A 13927-nucleotide genomic window follows, 5' to 3' on the forward strand; every position below is an offset into this window, starting at 1 on the left:
TAGCCGACACACACACACACACACACACGCACACACACACACACACAAGAGCCCAACCAGCACCACGTCCAAACTCCATGCCACGGTGCGCGCGCCATTCAAACGTCGCTCGCAGTCAAACCCTCTCTTTCACACATCAACACAGTTTGTCGTGTCATAATACCTTCGCCTATCTTATCTTCCACGCAGTGACCTAGATTAAGGAAGCAGTACCAAGAATTGAAACATTTATAGAAAAAACTCGTATAGTAGTCTCCAAATAACAGACGAATAAATAAAGGTAAATGTGTAACATTTGTGCATAAGGTCAGTATGGTTGGAGTACATTTGTCATCTTAATGTAAGCATGTACCAAATTGTCAGGGTAACGTCTGAGACCTAGAAAAACTACATATTTACAGTATAAACACAATAAATAAACCAAATGTGTTTGTAATGGTTCCTATGTGGGCGTAACCCATCTTGTGTGCAAAATAAAACCATGTAACATCACATCGCTGTAGCAGATTTCATTACTCAGTGCTTGTGCTCCCAACTGAGCTGATCAAAGTCAACAACATTTTAAAAACAGGTTTTTGGTATTACGTTGCACCTTTCAGTCTGCCTGATGTCGTTCGCAGTACTCCGCAATTTGTTCTCATTCGTTGATTCAAATTCGTAGCACAATTTTCACGTCTTTTACAGACGGACCGTTCGCAGTATCAGCATTTTTGCGTCGACAGCAAGCTCGCTGGAGCCAACAGTGCCAGAATGCCCGTTGTAACTTTTAAGCCAGCTCAATTTCTACCAAAGAAACAAACGCGACCCAGTACCTATTTGATCCTTTAAACACAAATACGCCGCCATAGGTGAGGCAATGAAAGTCCTACGCTTGGCAGACCGAACTCATATAGCAGAAAAATCAGACTCAATTGCAACTGCAGTGCTGAGATCAACACACACTACTACAGTTTTCCGCTTTTAATCCTTTGATCAGTGTCTTCACACAGAAAGAACATCGACCACAACACTGCACACATCAGACAACGGGATATTTGCTTCAGTCAAAGTACTTTCAGTGCAAACAATCAACAAACCAAATAAACTGACACATCAGCTTTCTCCATACAAAATTGGAACACGACAAGGAAAGAAAAAAGCAAAGAATAAAACCAAACTACACTCTATCAAACAGGATTAAATTCACAAAAAACCCTTAAATCCAGTGGCACCTCCACATACCAAGAATTAATCTGCAGGATTGATTAACCACCATACATATACACCCACAAATACATGCGTACACAATAAACCACCAAAACCTATTCTCTGTCTATATACACACTAGCCACCAATTTCTCTCCAGCAAGCGTACCTTTGAAACGAACGCGCTTCCGATTAGTGCCAGCGTTCAGCTCGATATATCTGGCTCGTTAACTGAAGTTACCAGCACACCTGTACTTAATCAGAAAGTCTCTGCCTAACAAAATATCGGTACACAGATTCGTTACCACAAAAAAATTCGTGCATATAAGTGACTCTGTCCACATGTACCTCAAAGATGACTTTACATTTAATCGGCTTCCTCTGACAGACAATCGCCGTCTTAATTTTCACAGCGTTGACAAAGTACACAACAACATCTTCACTATTTACATGGTTAAAAAATGCATCCGAAACACGACTCACGTCGCTTGCAGTGTCGACAAGATAGTCTACAGCTGCTTTAATCACCACTACAAATATGAAAGGCTGAACCTATTCTAAACGTTCTTCACTCAGCTCAGTTTCCGTCAGTAAATCGTTCTTAATCTCCTGAAAGCTGTCAGTGCACACAGTGTTACTCACAGCGTCCCCCGGAAGTTCAGCATCAGTATCACCATTAAATATATCATCCGAAACAGCACGAAATTCCGGCTGAATTTCACTTAATCTGCACAACTTCCTCAACACTTTAAACTTGTCGGTCACCCAACTCTCATCCTCCTCTGTACTGAGCCAGTGAGTATACAACTAATTAACGGGCACCTGGCAAATAGTGGCCGCATTAGGAACAAAGCGATGCGTGTGTCATCTGGCATTAATGCTGTTAAGCATACCTGATAAATCTCGTGATGACTGGGTGTTGTGTGCTGTCCTTAGGTTAGTTAGGTTTAAGTAGTTCTAAGTTCTAGGGGACTGATGACCATAGATGTTAAGTCTCATAGTGCTCAGAGCCATACCTGATAAATCGCAGAGGGAGATGTGCCATCCTGAATCCAACTCTAAGCAATGTTTGATCCATGAATGGAATACAGAAAAAATGGAATGAAGGGAAAGAGCGACTGCTTAACTCATAATAAACAGTCACACTGGTAACAGTACAAGATTTGGCTGAACCCTCTGAAATCATACACTGCTATGCATTAAAACTGCAGCATCATGAAAACAGCATGATACAAACGTTAAATTTACGTGGTATGTGTTACATGTTTGGATAAGCAAATAATTAGCTTCTTAGCATCACCTCATGGAGTAGTAAGGAGCAACACCGTGCAGTTTTTCTATATACGGAAATATAACGCACCGTGTTTCTCATTCATTGCTTCTGAATGTTGGTTCTTTGTGCAAAAATCCTTTGCTGCATCTTGCAAAAAGTAGAAATGTTTATTATCAACTGTCGGAAATTCGACTGCGACAGGAAGTGGTCTATCAAGAATAACGTTTGTTATCTCGCGGTATAGCTGTCTGCGTTGATCAGCACCCGATGACTGTCGAGCTAGTATGGAACGGACTGATTCAAAAGGGCCTTAAGGCTCTGCAGGATCTCAGTCGCTCTGTAATACTGAAACTCAATGCTTCACGTGTTTTCCAGGTACTTGGTTTCTTGAGTTTATAGACAGTTTTTGTAAATATATATATTAAAGAATTTTGCCAGTAATTAGAGTTCATGCAAATATAAAGTATGTAGATAGGATATGAAAGAATTATTTATGTCAAATCATGGTAGTCAATACGCTGTCGATGTCCGAAAACTTTTTATTGTATAAAACTCAGAGAATATCTCTCGCGTATCAGTAATAGCGTTGGTGCTATTGCTCGCAGTTGTAGAGGTGAAGGTAAAGAAATAGTTCCCTGTGGTGTGGAATAAACGTACACTATGTTATCAGAAGTATCCGGATACCCCAAAAAACATACTATTTTCGTATTAGGTGCATTGTGCTGCCACGTACTGCCAGGTATTCCATATCAGCAACCTCAGTAGTTATTAGACTTCGTTAGAGAGCAGAATGGGGCGCCCCGCGGAACTCACGGACTTCGAACGTGGTCAGGTGATTGGGTGTCACTCGTGTCATATGTCTGTATGCGATATTTCCACACTCGTAAACATCCCTAGGTCCACTGTTTGCGATGTGATAGTGAAGTGGAAACTTGAAGGGACACGTACAGCACAAAAGCGTAAGGTCGACCTCGTCTGCTGACTGACAGAGACCGCCGAAAGCTGAAGATGTTCGTAATGTGTAATAGGCACCCAGCTATCTAGACCATCACACAGGAATTACAAACTTCATCGGGATCCACTGCAAGTACTATGACAGTTAGGCGGGAGGTGAGAAAACGTGGATTTCATGGTCGAGAATCTGCTCATAAGCCACACATCACGCTAGTAAATGCCAAATGACGCCTCGCTTGGAGTAAGGAGCGTTAACATCGGACGATTGAACAGTGGAAAAACATTGTGTGGAGTGACGAATCACGGTACACAATGTGGCGATCTGATGGCGGGGAGTGGGTATGGCGGATGCCCGGTGAAAGCGTATGTAGTGCTAACAGTAAAATTCGGAAGCGGTGGTGATATGGTGTGGTCGTTGTTTTCAAGGAAGGGGCTTGCACCCCTTGGTTGTTTTGCGTGACACTATCATAGCACAGGCCTGCACTGATGTTTTAAGCACCTTCTTGCTTCCCACTGTTGAAGAGCAATTCGGGTATGACGATTGCATCTTTGAGCACGATCTAGCACCTGTTCATATTGCACGGTCTGTGGTGGAGTGGTTACACGGCAAAAACATCCTTGGAAAGGACTGGCCTGCACAGACTCCTGGCCTGAATCCTATAGAACACCTCTGGGATCTTTTGGAACGTTGCTTCGTGCCAGGCCTCACCGACCGACATCGATACCTCTCCTCAGTGCAGCACTCCGTGAAGTATAGGCTGCCATTCCCCAAGAAACCTTCCAGCACCTGATTGAACGTATCCCCGAGAGAGTGGAAGCTGTCGTCAAGGCTAAGGGTGGACCACATCTTATTGAATTCCAGAATTACCGGCGGAGGGTGCCACGAACTTGTAAGTCATTTTCAGCCAGGTTTCCAGATACTTTAGATCACGTAGTGTGTGTGTATGCCCGATAATTCCAAAGTAGTTTGCGTCGAGAATGTTATAATACGTGACCAGGTAAATTACAACGCATCGGGCGAGATTTTGAAATTAATGAAGAATTCTGTGTGGCCAAAATTTACCCAAGCTGCTCGCTAATCAAGGAGAGCTTGTTGCCGATGACGGATACCGTAATAAACACTAATTTACACCAAAAGCTAAGAAATATCCAGCCAATACTTTGTATCTGTGTAATAAGAATGTCAGCGTCTTAGAAATTTTAGGAACATTATAGTGTGTTTAGTCAAAGCTGTGTAATAGTGAAGCCAGCGCCGTAGTTCCATGTGGAACGTTACAGCGTGCTTACTCGAAATAGAAACTTCTCAAGAGAGACTTGATTCACCCAAGTCTTTAACCAATCTTCCACCATAAATTCAGAAAAAGTCACAAAGGATAGTCGCAGTCAAAAGTTAAATTTATAGTTGATTTTCAATCGAATACTTATCGTCTTCTAACGCAGTTGTAAGTATTGTGGTTCACATAATGTTGCATTACCACTGCGGACAGTCAGCTTAAATTCAAAGTGATTTAGCTGAAATTCATTTTCTATGACAACAACCTGCTCCATGTCTTATAGTAAACGTACGTTTATGTTTCTATGTTGTATTTTGTAACTGATACAATGTACTATACCTACGTAACATTAATACTGAAGATAGCTGTTGCCATAAACTAAAGTTTTTTGCTGCATTAGTCTGAGGTGCAATTACTTGCGAAGTAATAAATAAAGAACGATAATCATTTTAGAGCTTACGTACGTCTTATTCTGCAACCTAAATTCATTTAAACTAAATTCTGGCACAGTCAATGTACTTTTATGCTTTTATGTTGTATTTTGTAACTGTTAAAGTGTTCTATACCTACATAACATTAGTAGTGTTGCCATAAACTATAGTTTTATTTCCACGCTCTAGTCCTACCATCAGCTCTTACCAATTGAAACAATGACTCATTTGACCAGGAAAGGTTTTCCATTCGTCTATGGTCCAACCGATATGGTCAGGAGCCAAGAATGCAGGCGATGTCGTGCTGTTAGCAAAGGCACTCGCGTCGGTCGTCTGCCGCCATAGCCCATTAACGTCACATTTCGCCGCACTGGCCTAACCGATAGTTTCCTCGTACGTCCCACATTGATTTCTATGGCTATTTCCCGTAGTGCTGCTTGTTTGTTTGCACCGATGACTCTACGCAGATGCCACTGCTCTTGGTTGCTATGTGCAGGCCGTCGGCCACTGCACTGTCCGTGGTGAGAAGTAAAGCCTGCAATTTGATGTTCTCGACACACTCTTCACACTGTGGACCGCAGATTATTGAATTCCCTAACGATATCTGAAATGGAATGTCCCATGCATCTAGTTACGGATAGCATTCCGCGTTCAGTCTTAATTCCCGCTGTGCGGCCATAATCACGAAGGAAACCTTTTCACATTAATCGCGTGAGTACAAATGAAAGCTCCGTCATTGCAGCGTCCTTTTATACCCTGTATACGCGATAGTTCAGGCACCTGTAAACGTACATATTCCTGCCCGATGAGACTGTCGTCCCAGTGTATTTGGCACAAAGTACAGCTCCAAATCAGTCACAAATTTCGTCATTCATTAAACTCGCACAATAAGAAAATTTCCTCTTTTTCTATCCTTCCTGGTGTTACAGTGTATGTTCAGATGCGCTAGTCTTTCTCAGATGTTGGGTTCAGTACAAAATCCTCGTGATATGATGTGAATTCCTAAAATCCTACTAAAACTACTCATAGTTAAGGATGTGATGTTTCCAAAGGCAGAGACGTTGGAACTAACGAAATCATACACAGAGAGAACAAAATTGCATATTTTATGCACGCTGTTCCATAGTTTATGGGATAAAAAAGACTTGGAATTCGAAAAAATTATGTTTCACAACTTTAAAAGTGATAGAAAACCACGGCGCTGTTTACATGTGTATCACAAGTTATAAGAAATTCCTAGAATTTAATTTTAATTTTAAGAGTAATGAATGTGAATAAAATTTCATTGTCTTCAAAAAAATGGTTCAAATGGCTCTGAGCACTATGGGACTTAACATCTTAGGTCATCAGTCCCCTAGAACTTAGAACTACTTAAACCTAACTAACCTAAGGATATCACACACATCCATGCCCAAGGCAGGATTCGAACCTGCGACCGTAACAGTCGCGTGGTTCCTGACTTAAGCGCCTAGAACCGCTGAGCCACAGTGGCCGGCTCATTGTCTTCGTTCAAAAAATGGTTCAAATGGCTCTGAGCACAATGAGACTTAACTTCTGAGGTCATCAGTCCCCTAGAACTTAGAACTACTTAAACCTAATTAACCTAAGGACATCACACACATCCATTCCCGAGGCAGGATTCGAACCTGCGACCCGTAGCGGTCTCGCGGTTCCAGACTGTAGCGCCTAGAACCACTCGGCCACTCCGGCCGGCATTGTCTTCGCTGTACTTAAAAATAATTTCTTAGCTTGATTTAACTCCAATTGTCAAGAAATAAGAATTAATCGAAACCTTTGACGCATAATTTGCACTGTCAGTTGTACGAGAATACCCCAAATACTTCACATTTGGCTCCTGTGCAATGTCGTCCGAAGAAAACACAGCCAGGACAAAAGCACTACAAACAAAAAGATACGAGCTGGTGCCAGTGCCATAGATCCTCGCCACTTGCGCGAGTTCCACCAACGCCACGGCGGCGCTGAGAATGAACATATCGACTTTGCCTCGGCCAGTTTTCGGCTTAGTACAATCCGCCGGTGATCGGACGACAACGGACGGCAGCCTACTGGGAAAGTAGAAGAGCAGTTCTCGCCCTCTTGGTTATACGCAAGAGCTGACTTGGGCAGTGAACATCGTTCAGTGAACTCTTAGAGGTGAACAGACAGTTATTGTAAATTGCATTTGCTGTGTACTGTGAAATTTACCTACCTTTTTGTGTTATATTTCAAGTAATGTTGCAGACTTCGTTATTCAACAAGCCGCAAAGATAAGTAAACCCGTTTAGCCCGCCCGGTTAGTCGCGCGGTCTAACACGCTGCTTCCCAAGCGGGCAGGTGTGCCAGTCCCCGGCACGAATCCGCCCGTCTCATTAATGTCGAGGTCCGGTGTGCAGGCCAGCCTGTGGGTGGTACAGAAGGCGGTTTTCCATCTGCCTTGGCAAATGCGGTCTGGTTCCCCTTCTTCCGCTTCAGTTACACTATGTCGGCGATTGCTGCGCCAACACTGTCTCCACGAACGTGTGCACCGTAATTCCTCTACTACGGAAACATTTGAGGTTATACTCGTCTGGTATGAGACGTTGGGATCGAACCGCACAATAACCCTGGGTTGTGTGTGGAGCGGTGGTGGGGCGGGTGAATTGCTGTAGCCTGTTGTGGGGTTGTAAACCACTGAGAGCTAAGGCGGAACGAAGCCTCTCCGTCGTTTCTAGGTCCCCGATTCAATAGAATACAATACAAACCTGTTTAACTTATTAGTGTGACTACGTTACTAATTTGTTGGAGTGTTGTAGAACCTTCGTTCTCCTATCCTGGTACCTCACCTTGGGGCATAGCTGTGTAATAGTGGCAGGAAGAAATTGTCTTACAAGGAGAGGCCGCCAATTGTGAAATTCAGATTCGATTCATACTGCGCATAATAAAAGCTCATGGCCAGAGGTGTAATATGGCAAAGCACCAAGACGCACTTCTAAGCCGTTGTCGAGAAAATCGACAGTTAGAAGAAACCGTTAAGGTGAAATACTCTCGACGATTAATAATTTTCTACAGCGTCGTGGCGCAGCGGTAAGCGCTCGGGTTCGTAGTCCGCAGGTCGCGGATCGAATCTCGCGCCATGCAATTTTTTTTATTATTAGTTTTTTGTAATTCATATATATATATATAAAGTATTAATGAATTGCTTATGCATGTTGGTGAAGGCGGATCGCTCTCCAATCGTACCGCCTCCATTTTTCCGTTTTTTTTAACAGGGTGTACCAAAGCTCTCCCGTCCGCACTGATTTTCGACAATGTTATAAGTTGCGCTAGGGACCGCATCTACCTTCTTTCGAAGTTAGCAGGCAACTACGCTGTTATGCGGCGGCTCGTTTCGGCCCATTCAACATCTGTCATTCAAGTGTAACGAGCGAGTAACGGGGTTTATATTTCATACCTGCCACAGCAAATTTGTGTTCGTGGGATCTCTATTCTAATTCGAACGTTTGACTTACGCTATACGTATTCGTTTCGGAATATCGTTTCTACGTCTTCCGTTAACTATACGTGGTTAACATTATGAAGACAATTAATAACATTTGTGAAATACAACTTTGTTTGCGGAAAACATAATGATGTTCGAAGTCGCCAGTTTTTCCACGACAAACGACTTTCAACAACTTATATATATATATATATATATATATATATTTGAATTATAAAAAACAAATACTAAAAAAAAAAGGTTGCATAGCGCGAGATTCGATCCGGCAATCTTCGGATTACGAACCCGAGCGCTTACCACTGCGCCACGACGCTGTTGATATTTGTTAATCGTAGAGAGTATTTCACCTTAACGGTTTCTTTTAACTGTCGATTTTCTCGACAACGGCTGAGAAGTGCATCTTGGTGCTTTGCCACATCACACCTCTGGCCATGAGCTTTTATTATGCGCAGTGTGAATCGAATCTGAATTTCACAATTGACGGCCTCCCCTTGTTAGCTCTGTGCTGCACCAGAGGCCGTTTCAGGAACTCACAAACTGGGCCTACTTTAACAACAGTGGCAACTAGGCATCCACAGCAGTAGCGACGAAGCGTTTACAAAAATGGCGACAGGATGCGCAAAATCCCGTAATGTTATTTTCCACCTCTTCTGCTACAGTATGATAAACCACTGTGATATAGTCGTTTACTTACTGTTCCTTAAGCATTAGCAACGCATTACAGCGGTCACAGCACGTGCAGTTAAATGTGTCACTAATCTTGGGAAAGTTTTCGTGTAAGGACCTTGCCAGTGGGAGTTCTGCTCCGCTCTTTGAAAATAAAATCCTTTGAGGGTTTCTGAGAGGCTCTTTTACTGATTTGGAAAGACGAAAGTTGTTTTTGAAACTTTTTACTTGTTCCAACGATTAAAATTTAACTGAACGCAATAGTTCAAAGGCGGTGGGTATCACTAGAGTGAACTTGCACGGGTTAATATAATCAGATTTCCGCCAATTTTAACTTTTGGAAGTCAAGTTAACAAAGTGATAACTAGCGATCCTCTTTCCTAAGAATGCCCTAGAGTTCCGATATCAGTTTACGGTTCTTTTGCTGTTTTGAGACTAGTTCTACATTTAGTTTCGTTGAGAAGGAAGATATCGGCATTAAAAAGGTGACCTTTATTAACAACACAAAGCAGCGTATGTGGGCTGTATTAAGTTGTTCTACATCGTGCTGTAATCCCGCACAAAGTGTATGAAATGTACAGCTACTCTCTTCTGCCTGCCCTCCTCGTCCTCCCGTTGGAAAAAATAAAAAAATAATAATATTTACGACTGTTCCTACTTGATAACAATCCAAATATTACCAAACGTAATACTTTTTCCACGTTCTTCTTTCTTCCCTTGGATTTGTGTTCGCGTCTTTTTATCATCGACGATTACAGGTAGTCTGTCCTCAAAAAGATACATCACATTGATTGACACTTGTTACGAATAATGAAAAAAAAGACTTCTAGCTGATCTAGAGAGTGAGAAAACATGATATGTTCATTGAATTCGAACCTAACTTTTGTCAGCCAATCTAAAGAATAATATGGTGTATATGTGGTTCCATCTTCTCAAATACTTCCAGATTAGAACACTGCAACCTAGTATCTCTGTTCAATTACTGCACAAAATCCGAAATGGATATTAAGAAAGATGATCGTCTACATGAATCGCAGGTAAAATCACTCAACACACGAATGGTAATAAGGTTTGACATGCCTGATTTCTGTACATATTATGAGAAAGTACTTCCCTTCCCTCTCCCCTTTCTAGCTGTAATATATCTAATGTCACTGGAGGAACGGTTGTTCCAAATGACTAGAATAATGCGCAGGTCTGGCTGATTTTCAAGAAAGAGCGTCGCACAGAACCACAATATTATTGGCTTCACTTTCTCAAGTGAATGTTATAGAATCATAGGTTTTTTAGGCTGTGATGATATTGGAGACCGTAAATTTACAAGTATTGCGCAAACAAGGATTTCGTAAAACTCAAAATGCTTTGTTTGTTCATGGCGTTAAGAGCGACGTTGATAACAGCGTCCATGTGGATGAGTTGTCGCTTGGATTTCGGAAGGTTCTCGACAAAGTTCCGTATTATCGATTAACGAGCCAGTTACTGGATTTCAGTGCAAAATTGGATCAATGTTGTGAGTGAATACAGGACTTGCGGCCACGGAGTTCCGGTTGCGCCCAGAATTTGTTCCACTGCGTTCAGATCAGGCACATTAGTCACTTTAGCACGATGCTGGTCTTGCAACGCCTACAATTTGCCTGCTGGTCTGGAAAGACATAAATCACGAAGAGTTGGAGATAATATCTGCATAGTCTACAGCTGCCGTGGTGCCACACGTCCAACGGAAAACGATTGGGTGAACTTCTCCCATAGCACAAATTATGTAGCAGTAGATTTCTAATGAATCCACTTCATCTTTCATCGCACGTGCACGTTTCACTTCAACACAGTTCTATATTCATAGTTTCTGAAACGCCTGACTCAGACCTCTATGTAAACATAAGAATGTCAGATCAAATCAGAACAAGGTAAAAATGCTGTCTAGAGTCGAATGTGTTTTCTTTTCTACTACCCTTCCACAGACAGATTCCATTCCTCAGTTAGTATTCTTTAACGAGTGGACCATGTTCTTTTTGAGGCTGTTATTCTTAGAATAGGCAATCTTAAAGTCGTGTCTCTTTAGAGTTGCTCTATTTTGTAAAATGCTTTGTCTATGAAGGGAATAGAAATGAAGCTAGTGAAGTCATCCTCTGGTGCGACAGCTAGTGTGGTTGAGGTCGCAGTTTTTTTACCTGTTTTCTTGTTAAAGAGCTGTCTCACAATTTCTGGTTTATATCCATTATTATAGGCAATAACTTCTTGGGTTTTGTAACTCGTTCTCCATTGCGTCTGCTGCAAGAGGGATGGCGAGCGCTCGGTGTATGCAAGAATGGAAAAACTAATGACAAATTATCTCGTTCTGGGGCGTACAAAATCACCTGTAGTGATTGCCCGAGTTATTATATCGGCCAGGCATTGAGAGCCCTCTCAGCTAGATATAAAGAACATACACCCACGAAAAGTGGTGATGGCACACGTGGCTCGACTTTTACCAAGCACCTTGTCCAATTGGCCCATACTCCCAATCCACTAAATAACACAGGGCTATTAAATTGCGTGGCTAAAGGCACTAGGCTTGATATCCTTGAGGAGTTGCAAATCATTTAACACCTGTTCCTTGATAAAGAAAACCTACTTAACGACCCGCTACATTTCAGACATATGAACTTTCTCGAAGATTTTCAACCTTTGCTTCACCAGCCCTGATGTTACGTTGCCTTTGCAGTCGCCGACGTCTGACTCCACTTTCTTCAGTCGAATAGTAATGTATTTAAAATTGAGGAATAATTTTGCCGAGTAATAGCTAGTCTTTCCTACGGGCTCCGAATCCGTTTATAGGGTTCTCGTTCTCCTCAGAAGTAATTTCGGTTTCATTGTAAGTAGGCTGTTTAGGTTTTTATGTTGGTAACGCCACGTAGCGCTCTATATGAAAATCACTGACTGTGCTGTGTGAAGTCTGTGGCTGGTTGGCATTGTTGTAATATTCGCTATTGTAGTGTTGGGCAGTTGGCTGTTAACAGCGAGTAGCGTTGCGCAGTTGGAGGTGAGCCGCCAGCAGTGGTGGATGTGGGGAGTGAGATGGCGGAGTTTTGAGAGCGGATGACCTGGACTTGCGTCCATCAGAAAGAGTAAATTTGTAAGACTGGATGTAATGAAATACTTTAGAACACTATTAAGGTAAATACATTGTTTGTTCTCTATCAAAATCTTTCATTTGCTAGCTATGCCTATCAGTAGTTAGTGGCTACAGTAGTTAGAATCTTTTATTTAGCTGGCAGTATTGGCGCTCGCTGTATTGCAGTAGTTCGAGTAATGAAGATTTTTGTGAGGTAAGTGATTCATGAAAGGCATAGGTTATCGTTAGTCAGGGCATTCTTTTGTAGGGATTATTGAAAGTCAGATTGCGTTGCGCTAAAGATATTGTGTGTCAGTTTAGTGATGATCAGAATAAGTAAAGAGAGAACTGTCTGAGTACGTTCAGTTTTGCTCAGCTGTTTGAAAATCAAATAACATAAGGGGACGATACAACATATTACGCCAATAACAGTTTTGATGGTCATATTAATCCAATTCCTAACGGAAAGGTAGCTACTGTTATGCATATATATTTCCAAGCGCGCATGCGCGGTGCTCGGTACATAGCTGCTCGCTGCGATTAGTTCCGGCGCAGCTCTCGCGGCCTACCGACCTCGACCGCCCAGTGGGGCCTGCTGTTTCTCTTCTGCTAAGTAATATAGATTTATGACTGGTTATTACGGTGCTATAGTTTTATACTTGACATGGCCAAACTTCGGTATGCAATAGTTTATTGTCATTAGTTTCTGAAGAAGGCAATATTATTTTGGCTGAAACCTAGGTAAAGATTGGTTTCTATTGAAACTGGGGCTCACGTGTTATATGGTTAACATATTTAAGTGAGTAACATTGTAAGTTCCAAGGTTAATGTAAATGCGAGATACGCTATTGCAAATGTGAAATTCTGGTACAATATCAACAGGTTTAACAGCTAGAATGTTGAATGCTAACATGCAAACGTGCATGCATTGTGTTGTACAGGTGATGGATGTCACTTTGTGGGATGGAGTTCCATGGCTGTTGTACTTTCTCGATCAATACAGGGACGTTTAATGCTGGCTATGGATGACGCTGTAGTTGTAGTCCGATGATATCCCATACGTGCTCGATTGGAAACAGATATGGTGATCGAAGACGCCAAGGCAACATGTCGACACTCTATGGGCTATCGTTATCCATTTGGAAAACACAGTCCTAGAATGCTGTTCATCAATGGAAGCATAACAGATCGAATCAACAGACTAACGTACACATTTACCGTCTGGATGGGCGGGATAACCACAAGAGTGCTACGGATCTCATTCGAAATCGAGTCCTGGACCTTAACTCCAGGTGTAGGTCCAGTGTGCCCAGCACTCAGACAGGTTGGCTGCAGACTCCCAAGTGACCTCCTTCTAACCAATACTCGGCCATCACTGGCACCGAGTCAGAACCAGCTTTCATCAGAAAGCAGAACAGGCCTGCACCCTGCTCTACAACGAGCTCTCGCTTAACAGCAGTGAAGTGGGAAATGGCGGTGGTTTAAGGTGGAATGCACGCTACAGGGCATCTGGCTTGGAGCTGTCCTTGAAGTAACCAGGTTGTAACAGTTTGTAACGCCAATGTAGACCCAACA

The sequence above is a fragment of the Schistocerca piceifrons genome, chromosome 1, assembly GCF_021461385.2.
Source record: "Schistocerca piceifrons isolate TAMUIC-IGC-003096 chromosome 1, iqSchPice1.1, whole genome shotgun sequence".
Classification (NCBI taxonomy): Eukaryota; Metazoa; Arthropoda; class Insecta; order Orthoptera; family Acrididae; genus Schistocerca; species Schistocerca piceifrons.